Raw genomic sequence first — 13,032 nt, forward strand, 5'->3', positions numbered from 1 at the left:
GGAATGACTTCCGCTATAAGCGCTCCACTTTGGGACACACGTAACATGATTGGCAATCGCTGTCCCGTGAGATTGCGCAGGACAAGGAAACATCCTTAAGCCGTAAACTACTGTGCAACAAATCTCTGTCATGTCTCGCGCGAATTTCTGTTCTATATTTTTTCTTTCTCTTTATCTTTGGTGCTCAGATTGCCCGATAACGTACTTTCTCCATTGATCTATTTGATGTCGTCGTCGTCGTTGTTGTTGTTGTTGTTGTGGCTTCAATACGATTCTGTCTATTTCTCATAGGGTCCACTTTGGACGTCAGGTTGGATCCCCCCCCCCCCCCCCCCCCCTTTTTTTTTTTTTTTCCCCACAGAGGTAACATTACGCTACGGCCTGGCAACAAGCACAACTTTTTTTTTTCTTCAGCAGCTGATTCGGCAGTGCTTTGTTTCCATGACTGTGTCGTTTGTCGGCAGCAGCCATTTCAGAAAGCTGCTGTTCTTGTACATTTCTAAGCGTCGTGATTGTGCTCATTCGAAACAGGGTCGCCCGGGCAATTAGGACATAGCGGCCATGTCTTTGACATGGCCGCTATGTCTTAATTGCCATGATCACCTGAACAAGGGTGATGAGGCTGGACTGCGCCTTGCTTTCATGTAAACAACTAACTTTTCATGATTAGTTTGACGAAGTTACGTGCTCCGATGCCATCAGTTTGTGATTTGTAGAGACTGCTGCAAAAGTGACCTCCATATGTGCTTGCACTTAAGGCTAATTCATTGGTATTGAGATAACTAGTACGGCATGAGTATAAACTAGCACCGACTCAGTACCGTGGAATAAAGCGGGGGGAGGGGGGAGGGGGGGGTTGCGAAGTGGTAACACTGGAGTTGGAATGATGGTGGAATCACTCGAAATCCGGAGTTGGAATGACTCTGGAATTACTCCACTTTTTCACACAGTCGGAATACAATGGCATGCAACGGAAACCGAAATTCCGGAATGGCGCTGGAATGAAGTTTTCATAGTCCTGGAGCGCCAAATGTTGTTTTTAAAGACAGTCATTTGGTTGTCATCTCGGTTGTGAATTGTTCTCTTTAACAAAAATTGTTAAAATTTCCAAAAAAAAAAGAAACAGATAAACACCCTCAAGCATGAAGTTAACAACCCTGTAACTGAGCAATAAATAAATATAGCATAATTTTGTAAACATGAAACTAATAATATATCTAAAGAGGACAAAACTGATGCATTGTGCATTAGATCAGAATAGGGAAATCGGCGAGCCAGTCTAATTTCATGGAGTCAATATTGCTGCGCGAATCAACGAATTGCAGAAAGAAAAAAAAAAAAAAACGTTAATGGAAGAAGGATAAACACAAGCACTCGTGTTTCCGTTTCTTTCGCTAACTCTTCGTGATTTTACTTTGCAAAAATCACGCCGGGATGTACCGTACACCGCTCACAAATAACACTAAGTTGTGAGTGACTTTTGCAAATGAGTTCCCATTTCATGATTCCCCAATCATTTCACAGTAGGACTTTTGTAATCACTTCAAATCACATTGTAACAATTTCACGCAAGCTGTAAGACCAGATATAAAATTGCGGCGTACCAATTAAGTAAGTCTGCTTATCAAGCAAAGTCATCGTTAACATGGACACGAAACCGAAACTATATAAAAAAAAGAAAGGGCCAACACAGTGTCGACGCTAAAGAAGACATGGTCGAAATACGCGGTGGTTCAAATGATTTGGTGATTAAATGTTTGTTACATCTCTCTATCACGTATATTTCTGTCATTTTTAAAGCGAAGCTTTATATGGCTAGGCGAAACGAAAAAAGCGTCTGTCCGTCACCTGTATACAGAAACTATCATCATCAGCTGGCTCGTTGGCGTCCCTCGGTTTGCTATCATGCTCGTGCTCGGCGCGCGCTCGTGCCACTGCTCCTGCGTTTGTCGTCGTCGTCTTCTTCCACAGCTGGCGGCGTTGCCGCTCATCCTTCCAGCGTACAATTTCACTTCTCTTCTGTCGTCGTAATGGGGAGGCCACGTTTACGGGGGTATGAGCCGTTGCTTAAGGGGCTATCAGCCATTTATTGTCTTACGTAACGGACAGATATAATTTTGAATCAATTTAATTTCTAAGAATCGCAAGCGGCAATGGCGGGCGAATGCTGCCCGAGACATCGACCGCAAGAGACAACTGCGGGCATGCCGTCAGTGACGTCGTTCTCTCCATCGCAGCCGAACATATGTGTAACCTCATTAAGAAACACAGACGTAATCAATAATTGAGAAACACTTAATGAACCGTCGGGATTAACCCATTAATTAACACCGGGGCCGCACGTTTAGCTTCGCTGGTTAACCATCTGTACGGAGTGCTTCGGCGGCAATTTTTTTTATGTTCAGTATTCAACCATTTCGTATTTCATTCGTACAGCATTTCACGCGCAATCACCTCGACTTTGTCTTGTTTAGAATGGACACTTGGATGACGCATTAATCTTCTGAACAAGAAGCTAGGTGATGTGATCCCACAGATAGTGCGATCTATTAACTAATTAATTAATTAATTAATTAATTAATTAATTAATTAATTAATTTATTTTAAAATACCCTACAGACCCCTAGAGGCATTGTGTAAGGGGGGAGACTACAATCAAGGGTAACTTAAACAATAGGTAAAATAGACATGAGAATACATATACAAAAATATCGGGTAAGAAATGCGTTAATATACAGTAATATAGTGTTACAGTATGTACAAGGAACAAACCGAACGCTTTTGGAAGTGACAGCTCATTCAACAACAAAATTTCACACAGAAAAACATAATCAATAGGAGTACAGGGAGAGCAAGACATAGTTAGACTATAAGAAAACAACATTTACCGCGTAGTTGCACATTAATAACGGGAAAGGCATAGACAAAAATAATAAGTTAGGTTATGTGGAGTTAGAAAAATGCGTTGTAAGAAGAAGCCGGAAGTTTTCCTGGTCCCTCTCAAAAACTATGGCGTTAGGAAGGTCGTTCAAAAGTCGAATGGCTCTCGGAAGAGCGGAGTAATTAAATTAATTGGTCTTTGCGTAGATGCGCATGAAAATTGGACATATTGTACAATCGCTATGACCTGTAATGAGGAGTTTCAAGAGGCAGAACTGATGGTGCTGTGTTATGGACGTATTTATGAAATAAGGATAGCAGGGCTATATATCACGACGATCATGCAAGGGCTGTAGTGAGAGGTCGAGTTTAATTTGTGTAATGCTTTAATGGTGCAATCTGTTTAAATTTTCGACTATATATTGGTGGTAATTACGTCCGTATTGTTAATTTTTATCTACTCCGCAACTAATTCTCGCGTCTTGTCTCGCTGAGACCTACGTTTCATATATTTTGCTACTCGCTACGGTGCTCTGGAGGCGCGAAATGTCCGTTATTTTTGTGGAAGTGGTTACAAGATACCCAGAGCCCAGGCACACCAAACCTTTGCGAAGTCCGCAAAGTAAAACTTGTCTTCAGAAAATTTAAAGAACCGTGCTCTGTGCTGCCTGAAAACGGAGAATTCAAAGAGCGACGCAGATTCTGATCACAAAAGCGCAGCAAAGACACATGGCATGTAGTAGTTTTACAAGTACGTTTAGAAAAGAACTTTAGTCTTTATATGCCACTTCACCTCTCCGCTAAGAAAATGTTGATGTGGTAGGCCTCCTCATAAATAGTGAAAGGAACCGTGCTTGGTTAAGTAGAAAGAAGCAGTGTGTTTCATAAATTTTCTATTGAACTTTTATGTCCCAAAAATCCACCTACATTTAACAGCAGGACGCTTCTTACATCAATCTTTTTACAGTGATTTCTTGCCAGTGCTTTTATCATTGATCGATTGATTTTTAGTAGTTTAATGGATATATTGATTGTGAACAAAGTAATATGGTGTGACGGTCATCATTCAATATTTTGAATGGGGGGGAATTTGAATAATGATGTTGATGACATCGTCACACATTCAAACCACTGCCCCGAATTCGCACGTTTTTGGAACTCGTCATTCACCTTCCAGTATCAGCCCGGAATTCCAAACAACACGTGAATCGTGCGCGCATACTGAGAAACAAGCGGAAAAGAAATTCATGCCAATATGCTAGACGTGCAAAATTTACATACGTCTCATTACTTACGGCGATGCAAATCCTAAAATTTCATTTCTGCATTCTTCTCTTAGTTTTCTTTTTTTTTGTCACCGTGGGGCGCGACGGAGTGCTTCAAATTTGACGGATAGGGAGGACGCGCGTACTTTCATATTCAAATCACAATGCATGGAGGGACTCTCTTTAGGGCATCCCAACTGGCCGTACCGTACGAAGCCATGAAATGAAACAAAGCAGTGAAGGAGAAGTAACAAGCCAGCATGAATTGTTTGCAGCTGCGTATAAGATGATGCGGAATATAACGATGCATGAAAGCCTTCGACAGCAAAGAGATATACGTAGACTCACTAAAACAGCGCCGCCCCGTATTTGCTGCAGTGTTGTGTTCAGTCGATAGCAGTCTGAGATGACATGTGCGAACCGTTAGCGATTATCTGGTTGGTGGAATACCGTAACGTTGATCAACGTATACCTAGGTAGTAGAGATGGTTCGCTCAGGAGCGAGCCGGATCTTGTGAGCGGCTCTTTTTAAATAGCGAATGAGCCGTGGTTCAGTAAAAGTGAGCGGCGGTTCTTTTGGAGAAAGGGAGCCGGTTCTCTCGCGTTCAGTGATCCGTGCCGATGCGTTCCGCCAGAGCCGGGTCTTCTGCTGGGTGCGACTTCCGCGCCATCTATTATCGGTACGAGAAAGCAACTGCCCTCCCGCCCTTCCTCGCAAGAGTCGCCTTCACCCCCTCGCCTGCGGCTGAAGAACGAAAGAAACGTCTCTCACTTACTGAACCACGGCTCCCTCGCTCTTCAATAGAGCGGCTCAAAAGATCCGGCCCGCTCTTTTGTAGAGCGAGGGAGCCGTGGTTCAGTAAGTGAGCGGCGGTTCTTTCGGAGTGAGGAAGCCGGTTCTTTCTCTTTGAATGAGCCGTGCCGAACCGTTCCGTCAGAGCCGGGTCTTCTGCTGGGTTTCGAGGTTTCGATTTCTGACCGACGAACGGTGGCCGGTGTAGGCAGACTCGCGTTACTGGTACTCGCTCGCAGTGTGTGGTGTGTGCAGCAGTCCCTTTGGTTTTTTGTGCGTCCTATGGTGTGGCACCCGATTCCACCGAGGGGAGAAGTAAAGCAGCCTTAACTGGCGAAGGATGGTACCGTTCGTTGCGTGCTGCTGTTCGAACGGTGTCTCACGACTCTCACCGATCGCACATCGTGCGCTGATCAAATAACACGTCGAACATCGTCTTCCTTGTCTTTAAAGACAACAGGTGAACGTATTGTTTACGTCGTGGTCTTCATTGGTGCCAATTGGTGAAGTCATGAAAATGTCGCCCATGACATCCACTTCAGTGCATTTTCTGAGCGTGTATCATTAGCACGTCATTAAAACGAGGCCAATGATCTGTTGTGTTGTAATAGAACTTTTATGTTTTTTATTTTTTTTTCTGTCCTGGCGCATGATAGCATGATCGCCAGTATCGCGCGTGCGCTCGAGGAAAAAAAAAAACGATAAAAATAAAAAAAACGAAAGGTACGTGCGGAAGTATTGTGGATCTCTCGTATGATTTTTGTATTGTACTTCAAGAAATAATGTCTACATTCATTTTGCATGGCATTACAGCTCACTCATACTATAGTGAACGTACGTATGTGAATAAATGAATAAAGTCGAAAGATAATGTACAATCATTCTGTGTTCTTATTTTGACGAAAGTTGATTTTAAAGTACCACAAAAACAGACACGCTTCTGTAATGACGATGAAGTTACATTTTTTTTCTGAAGAAAGTACGTCACATTCTGCCTGTTACAGTATCATAAGTATTTTATCCCCAATATCAGAAGAGAAAGTTTCATTACAACTAAAAATTCACGCTTTTAATATATGCAAAAATATCCTCTAAACCTAGTAAAAATACCAATAACACGGTTATTAAATTATACGTATATCGTTCTGCATAATAATGGTTACACGTTTAAGTGAACCGATGAGCCGTTAAAACGAACCGGTTCATTTCAGTGAGCTGAGCCGTTCCGAGCCGCTCACTAAAGTGAGCCGTTTTGCCCATCTCTACAGTAGGTAGTGCACAGTGATCAGCCAAAGAGGTGTTGTTGTTAACTATTTCTTGTCTAAATTATTACACGTAAATAGCCGCAGCTGTCGTGACAGTGGCTCCACGGAAAACGTCCGAAGCCCTTGGCAGTGGGGGTCGCGACAGCCAGAAGTAGGCTTTCTTTTGTCCATACTCACTTTCCATTACGCCGTTGTCGTCGTTGTGACGTTGCTAACGTGGAGTCGTCGACAGACCAGTTTGTTATCATTAACCTCGTCGGCCGTCATACTTCATATCAAACCGTAGTAGGTCGAAAAGCAAGTCAAATAGTGATGCCAAATATTCTATAAAACCCAATTCATCAGCCAGTTGCACTCTCGTGGCATTAGCAACTGCTCTGCTCCGTTCACGTTACATAGTTTTCGCGTCCCTTTGTGCACAATGACGACAGTAGAAAAAGCGACAGCGTGTGAACAAATAAATACCTTGTGCGAAAGAAGCTGTGATTTTCCAAGCAGAGTACAATAAGGTATTTTATTTTTCCCCTAGTGAAATTGAAACACTCCACGCTTTTAAAATCAAACAATTGTTCGCGACTTTTGCGTCCTTCGCCGAAACGAAACTTCTGACAAACGGAACTCTATTTCCTGTTCCTTCGAGTTCCGTTTAAGCGCAGTCTACTACACATTGTGTAATAATGGCAAATTAGTACTTCATGATTTTGTGCTTAGTAGTTTGAAATAGCGCATAAACCTTTAGGACGCATTTTGAAATTGTGAAATTGCAGTTGACGAATTGTAATGTCTGCTAACAAAAGTTGGAAATATTGCTAGAAAAAGAGGCAGTTTCAACAAGCGCTCAATCAATAAAGACGTTCGGAAATGATTTTTCGCTACATCAACGTTATAAATGATTTTTTTGGATCGCAGATTATTACAATCATAATATTTATGCTCGTACTACAGATGAGCATAACTACTCTAAAAACACCACTAACTAGATTGACGATTATAAAATGGACTTTATAAAATGTGCACTTCACCCAAGCTTATGGGCAAGAACATTATTAGCATCTATAAACTGATGCCTGTGAGGAAATATTGAACGTGTCCGGAAGTATTGAATAACCATCATCGCCCGCTGAAATCGACCTGATCTGAACCCAACTAGGCCATAGGTGCTTTGAGAGTCAACGCCGAGTCTGCAAATTAAATCCAAGCTTTTTGACAGCCTTCTCTAGCACGCGGTGCCATATCTCGCAGTGAGAATTCAATACCTGCATGCGCCAGCCGAGTGGGGTACTTTTTTCTCGTTTAATTGTGGGAATGACTGAGGCAAGCGTAAGCGAGCACTGGATTGCTTATGTCACACGAAATTAGAAACACATTCGTCATATACAGGTTGAAGATGGAAAACTTAAAAAGATACACAATGAACCATATTTCTTACACTTAGTAGTTTCTGTACCGCCCAAGAAAGTTTTAACGAAGGCCATTAACAAGAAAAAAAAACGATAATAAGAATACTTGATATTCGTTCAGGGTTCAATATAAAGCTATTACTCTGTGCTCGCTTCTTATTAGCTTCTAGCGGGAACAAATTAAATTCAGAAGTTGACTAGTTGCGCATAACAGCGAGCGCCACACTTGTCTTCTTGACTTCACAATTGTGAAATTTCATGCTTTTATTGTAGTTATAGATATTTAAATAGCCCGCAAGAAAATTCAGTGCACTTGATGAAAGAAGCGCACTGAAAGTATGAAGCATTTAGAAAAAAGTCAATTTCGCCCGACAGGCGAAGCATTTATTGCGATAGAAAATTATTAGACAGCTATACGAAGTAAGGTAAGCCGTTTTATCAGCTGCATAAACTGCTGATAACATTCGCTTACTAACAAAATGAAGAAGCACGTTGGCAGAGGAAAACATGAACACACCTCACTCGATGATCACGGACGCTCGCTGTCAGAACGCTGGCGTTATGAAGAGCGGTAGCAGCGGAGATCGAATTGACCTTCGCGCTGCCGCTCGCTTCAAAGCGAACTAGGCACGCGAGAACAATGCGTACACGAAGCCATCAGTTATATCCGGCCGGCTGGCCTTCGAACCCAGCGCTCAGCTGCAGCAGCTGGAGTAGAAGAGGAGATGCGCACTAACGCGTTAGATAGAGGGCAAAAGAGAAAGCGTCAGCCAAACGTCGACGCCAAATAAGACAAGGTCCACGTACATGGTGGTTGAAATGAGACGATGATTAAATGTTGATTATGCGGCCACGATACAATTCGTGCTTTTGAGTGAGACGGGCTTCGCGAGCTTCGGCCGTCTTGGCGTGGCTGTCGCTTGCTTGGCGAGAGGTACTTCCTGTGGGTCGGCACTCTCATTGGCCTGTCGAGTGCGCGCAGCCTCGGCCACTTACGTTGCCAATTAAACCTGCAGGTTGTAGATTCAACTGAAATCGACAGTTAGAGGATAGATGCTGCAATAATATAAGAACACATGTTTTAACTGAGCTCGGCAATTTTACCGCCTTGTATGATAACATCCCTCCTAGGAGAAAAATGCACGTAGGCACACGGGTAGATTTTTATATACATATAGGTAGCAGCGTGAAGGGCCAAATACTCTGTGTGATGCAGCTGAGTAATAAGTGTACAGGCAGCCTTGTTCTGGTGATACTTTCACGCGAACGACGCACTTGCGATGTAATTGAAGTCGTTTATTGCAAACTCCCACGGCGCGAGTCCGCGGTGTCAGCTGCTCGAAGTGCTTGAAGCGAGGTACGCCTTGTGTTCGGCGTGCTTTCGAGCAGCGGCGGCGTTCGACAGTCGAAATCTCCGTCTACGGTGCTTGAACCACAGCGCTGTACCGGTGGCCTCTAGGCCTTAACGTGGCGGTCGCGCCGAAGGAGACGATGACAGCGATCGTCGTGGCCGTGGGCGGCACCAAGGCGGCGTTTTCGGTTGATGCATGCTCTGCGCAGAAAGGAAGAAGCATTGACATATGGTGGCAGACATGATAACAGGATACGTTGGAAAAAGTGGCGCAAGGGCTATTTAATTGCAATTCATCACTACCAAAAAAATCCCTATGTGCTGTGGTGCTTGAGTTGCCGATTATTAACTGCGACAGTGTGGCTACCAACGGTCCACTATAACAATAGCAAAACTTGATATACTTTTGCAGTTAAGAAGAAGGACTTGTTCATCGCGTGCTTAGACAAAAAAAAATTGTAACACAGTGCCAAAGAAACGTAGGACACGGCCCCACAAAGACAACATACAAAAACATTTTATTATATGCGAAAATTATTGGATGGACTTTTTTTAGAAGAAGTTTTTCAGAATATATTATTGAAAAATGGTCGCGCTTCGTGAAAAATAACCGTTTATTGTCGAAGTTTTGGGGTGAGACCGACCTCGAGTCTTGAGAGAGGTGCCGAAACGTTGACAATAAGCCGTTGGTTTTCAAGAAGTGGATCAACGTTTCTATTACTACTAGTGCCGAAAATGAATATATATATATATATATATATATATATATATACATTTTCGGAACTAGCAATAAACAGCCATTCTCGACCAAATGCAGGTAAGCATCGTTAAAGTACACGTTACCACTCTGAAGCATGTTGAAAACGTTGCATTTGGATGATATATTTGTATATAGAGGGCAGTTTAATGGGGGAACGGTGGAGAGGCGATAAGCCTGAGGGTTCTGCTCCCGGCCTATTACTCCTCGCCAAGCTGGGGAAAGGTTTCGGGAAACACCAGAGACAAGGCGTGAAGGAAATGGAGGTGAAGGTGAAGATCAAGGCTTCACAGTCTGCTGCTTTTGTGTAACGCATACGTGCCCGCTCCACAGCACATGCCATTCGATGACGGGGTCGAGGCTGTTGGAGCGTAGTCAGGAGATTGTCTATGGCGTCGATAAGTTACGTAGCTGGTATTGTAATAACGCATTTAGGTGACAAAGCAGCGGTTTTGTGGCGCATAGTATATGCCGCAGCGTGGTCTGAATCGGGACGTCTCTGGATGGAGTTCGTCAGATTGATAGTTGGGCGATTGAGTTGGTAGAACAAGTAGAGACGTATGATGCGGGTAGTAAACCTGGGCAGGTGAATGGAACGGTGTGCCACGCGTACCTCTGCAGGATTTCGGGTGAGAGCTAAGACCACCTCATTTAGTGCACTCACAGTACAGGTCGAGAATCAATGTAGCCACTCCCGGTAGCGAGACGTTGCTTGCATGCAGCCACACAAGGGACGTTGGAGTGCAGATCACGGCGACTCAGAGGGCACACGGTAACGAGATTCCTCCAGCCGCCGTCGGGTGTCGCCGCCGTCCCGCGCGCCGTCCGTCGTAAGCTGCGTGCCGTTCTGGTACCACGGCAGCGTCACGTCGTGGTCGCCTGCAAAATCGCGCGTGACATCGTGATCACCCTCGGCTGCCTTCATTGGACGAAAACGACAGACATCATTTCGAGGCAGTAGAAGCGGTTGTCTGACGATCGAGACGTGTAGAGGAAATAGACCACGCCGAATTTTCGTAAAGTTCGCCTACTAGTAAGTCAGTGTGTGTGCTTGTCACAAGCTGTACTTTGTCACCACAACTTAAGCTCCCTGAATGTTTTTCTTCATAGTAGACGATTGCGCTATGTTATTTTTAAGACGGGCGTTTAATTTTTTTCAAGTATTCTATATATTAACTTCTTTACTCCCGAATTATGATCGATTATCGATGAATGTGTCAAATTTCATGCCAACGTGCGGGAGAATCCTTCGAAAGCACGTCAAGGTAGTAGTATGTCTCACTGTGCATCTTATAGTGAGTCATAATGGCAGACTCATTAAATATTTAATAAATAAACATACTCGTTCATGGCGAGTTTCTTCATAGAAAGAAATAAATCGCTGTCAGAAATCGCATGCACAAGTTATTTATTAATTGTAAACATTGTGGAAAAGGAAACATTATTCTTTCCCCAATTCTTAGGCAACGTTGCGGGTCGGACGTCCCCGTTAAACATAGTAGGGCCTTCAGCAGAGTCTGCAGCGAGACACTGCACTCAGAAGTGAAGCGGAGCCGCTTAAGGCAAGCAGGGTGTTCAACCTTCCCTATGCATAATGTACGTGGTCTATTCCTTGCCATCGGTGCGCCGAAAGTGCAGAAATGAGACGCGTACAGAAATGTGTACGCTGTGAGACTGCAGGGGTTAAGGCGCTGATTTAATTCTCAGAGGTTACAAGCATTCGGACATGCCAAAACCACAACGAGCTTGTGGGGCAGCGCGCCGAAGCTGGTCGCCACTTCACGTGAGCACAGTTCATCAATGAAAGTTAACGAGGAGGGAAAGTGAGGGCAGTCCGATTTTTAGAAAAGTCTCCGAGATTAGCTAGGTTGATTGCGATCGAGTCTGATCGGAATCGAATTCCTGGCTCCCGATTCGCTCCTTCCGCAACCTTACAGAAATTCGATTCGATCGCCATTAAAAATCCCCGTTCGTGGGTCTGAGATCTACAGCGATTCCAAAACGGCAGTTAGGGCTTTTCAGAAGGGTCGCATCGCCGAGCAGGCTGCTCGTCTTCTTAGCGTCTCCAATCCGGATGCTCTCACGCATCATTCGATTCACTGGTTTCCCGCTCACGTAGGGTCGGTCGAGGGTGCTCCCCCGAACCTCAATGAGTCCGCTCACGAGGCTGCGCGCGACCTCACCGACCGCGCTTCCTCTGTAAGGAGAGCCGACACCCCTCCCCCCTACGGCCACAGGGATGCTCCCGCTACTCACAACGAGGTGACAAAATTTTTCTACATGTCCAGAAGGGTCTTTCCACCCCCTCACCCCAAATTGAATAGGGCGCAAGCTGTTTCGCTTAGATTTTTACAGACCGGCACATATCCGTGTCTGGCCGTTCTGCACGAAGTTTACCCTGACGTATATCGCGACGACGCCTGCCCATCCTGTGGGCAGACCTCCACTCTAGCACACATGCTCTGGGAGTGCGGGTCGAGATACCCCAAGTTCAGCAAGGATGAGTGGGACTCGCTTCTGCGTAGCCCCGCTCTAGACAAGCAAATCCTGGCTGTCCGGTGTGCCCGCGACCGGGCTGGTGGGCTAGACCTGCCGGTCCCGACGTGGGACTAGCCGGGTGCGCGATGAGTTCGCGTCCTCGCCGGACCTGTAATAAAAGTTATTTCACTCACTCAAAATCCCCGTGTCACACTGGTATTACTTACTTCTGTTTGAAACAAAGTGAAACGGAGTATTCGAGATATTTTCAACCAACAGCTCACATAGTGCAACACATTTATAACAGGACAGATCAAGTGGGGGACAGAACCATGCGCGGAACTGGCTAAGTGTGGTGTAAAATGACAACGAAGCTGCTCATTTTATGGAGTGATACTTAAGCTAGATATTCCGTCAATTAGTAATTAAAGGGTGGCGTTCACAGGATGAAAGTGAGCACATCTGCAGGTTACCTACACGTTTCGATTTCGCAGGTGAGCCGCACCACGTCACCCTCGGCGTAGGGGCCGGCCATGCCCTTGATCGCCACGCCCCTGGCGTCCTTGATGGCCGGAGGACATGCCTGCGCTGTTGAAGAATACAAGCCACAAACTTCAGTAAGTCAGCCAACCTCAAAAATGTTGCTAATGCTGTTAACCCGTTCCATACGTGTATAAGGCTATGCTACCGTGAGACACTTGCGACGTCTCGGCCTTAGCATGTCCACGGAACGCGTTTAAACGCCAGACACTTATGTTGATAATGACGATGTTGACGCTAGGTGCATATATTTGATGAAGACCTTGATGATGATGTCTTCAAGAACCATGCAGTATGCTCAGT

General features: G+C 44.8%; 1 long non-coding RNA gene across 1 annotated transcript in view; it reads left to right on the forward strand.

Moving 5' to 3' along the window:
• Positions 1–12,801, forward strand: part of LOC125940817 (uncharacterized) — a 70,239-nt gene extending 57,438 nt beyond the window's left edge. Inside the window, exon 3 of the long non-coding RNA XR_007464026.1 lies at positions 12,684–12,801. This is a non-coding gene — a long non-coding RNA (uncharacterized LOC125940817). The remainder of the gene's footprint in view (positions 1–12,683) is intronic.
• The last annotated feature ends 231 nt before the right edge of the window (positions 12,802–13,032 follow it).

The sequence above is a fragment of the Dermacentor silvarum genome, chromosome 10, assembly GCF_013339745.2.
Source record: "Dermacentor silvarum isolate Dsil-2018 chromosome 10, BIME_Dsil_1.4, whole genome shotgun sequence".
Lineage (NCBI taxonomy): Eukaryota > Metazoa > Arthropoda > Arachnida > Ixodida > Ixodidae > Dermacentor > Dermacentor silvarum.